The sequence below is a fragment of the Leptonychotes weddellii genome, unplaced genomic scaffold, assembly GCF_054177405.1.
Source record: "Leptonychotes weddellii isolate Sample4059 unplaced genomic scaffold, ASM5417740v2 HiC_scaffold_22336, whole genome shotgun sequence".
NCBI classification, from domain to species: domain Eukaryota; kingdom Metazoa; phylum Chordata; class Mammalia; order Carnivora; family Phocidae; genus Leptonychotes; species Leptonychotes weddellii.
This window is the reverse complement of record NW_027811954.1, coordinates 1,045-2,787: the sequence shown is the minus strand read 5'-3', so window position 1 is coordinate 2,787 and position 1,743 is coordinate 1,045. Positions and strand designations below refer to the sequence as shown.

Here is a 1,743-nt window from a genome sequence, read left to right as displayed (position 1 = left end):
TCTTTATGGGTGACTTTCCATCCCTTGAACCAAGGCATGTTAGCACTTGACTCCAGCATATTGTCACCGTTCCAACCAGAAATTGGCACAAATGCTACTGTGTTGGGGTTGTAGCAATTTTCTTAATGTAGGTGCTGACTTCCTTAATGATTTCCTCGTATCTCTTCTGGCTGTAGGGTGGCTCAGTGGAATCCATCTTGTTAACACCAACAATTAGTTGTTTTACACCCAGGGTGTAAGCCAGAAGGGCATGCTCACGGGTCTGCCCATTCTTGGAGATACCGGCTTCAAATTCACCAACACCAGCAGCAACAATCAGGACAGCACAGTCAGCCTGAGATGTGCCTGTAATCATGTTTTTGATAAAGCCTCTGTGTCCTGGGACATCAATGATGGTCACATAATACTTGCTGGTCTCGAATTTCCACAGGGAGATATCAATGGTGATACCACGTTCACGTACAGCTTTCAGTTTATCCAAGACTCAGGCATACTTGAAGGAGCCTTTCCCATCTCAGCAGCCTCCTTCTCAAATTTTTTGATAGTTCTTTTGTCGATCCCACCACATTTGTAGATCAGATGACCAGTAGTGGTAGACTTGCCCGAATCTACGTGTCCAGTGACGACGATGTTGATGTGAGTCTTTTCCTTTCCCATTTTGGTTTAGGTTGAGCAGTGGTTTTCATGACACCTGTGTTCTGGAGGCAAACCCGTTGTGAAAAAGTGTAGTTTGATTGTTTTAAGTACATGAACCATGGGTAACTTCTCTATATGAATGTTCAACCTCACGAATTAAATATATTCTAGGATAAGAGATTTGTACAACTCTTCAGTGCGTTTAATGGGCACACGAGCCCAGGGGACCTGAGATTAGCAACCACAAATGGAGAAATGTTAATTGAAACTTAAATGAACTGGCTTTTGCCAAGGGCAGAGCGTTTCTTACTGTTCGCGTTTGGTTGCCTGCCTTTGCCGCATTAACACCCACCTCCTGCCATCCTTAGACCTTTGGTGCAAATGAATCTCTGTTACAGGTTCCTTCTCCAGAAGACAGGGATGATCAGTGAGGATGGTGAGTAAATATTACTGCTGGTATCTTGAAAATCAGTATTGCAAGTAGGGAGACACTCTGTTTTCAAACTTTGGCACAAAGGCAATAGGACAGTTCTGCAAAGTAGGTCTTAAGTTCAGCAATCACATGACCCACACAACCACGTAGGCATGCGGGTGTTCAGCTCCCCCGAAGGCAACCGAGTCCATTATTTATAGGGTGATAGTCATCGTTCTGGGCAATCTAAAATAATTTCATTCCAAATGAGTATCTTCTTTACCATCTCAGGTATCAATGTGGCTATTCATCAAATTGTACTAAAAATCCAGGTAAGTTTCTGTACTAGTCCATTCAAATTTATTTTCAAGATACATCTACTTCAGTGCATTTTAAAGGGGAAATTTGTTAATGCATTTGCTAGCATACTGGAATTATTTTTGGAACACTTAGGGCCCATTTTCTGTCCATTAATCTATTGGATTCCTGGGGCTGCTGTGACAAATTACACAAATGGTGGCTTAAAACAACAGAAATTTATTGTTTCAAAGTTTTTGAGAGCAGCAGTCTGAGATCGGTGTGTCAGCAGGACAGGTCCTTCTGGAGCTCTGAGAAGCATCTGCTTCATGCTTCCCTCCTAGCTGCTGGTGCTGCCTTCAACCTCTGTGCCCAAGCTCATAGCCCCTAGAAGCCAG

At 43.2% G+C, this 1,743-nt stretch overlaps 1 pseudogene; it reads right to left on the bottom strand.

The window, feature by feature from the left end:
- Positions 1-5: 5 nt before the first annotated feature.
- On the bottom strand, positions 6-717 carry LOC145718810 (elongation factor 1-alpha 1 pseudogene; annotated as a pseudogene).
- Positions 718-1,743: the final 1,026 nt, after the last annotated feature.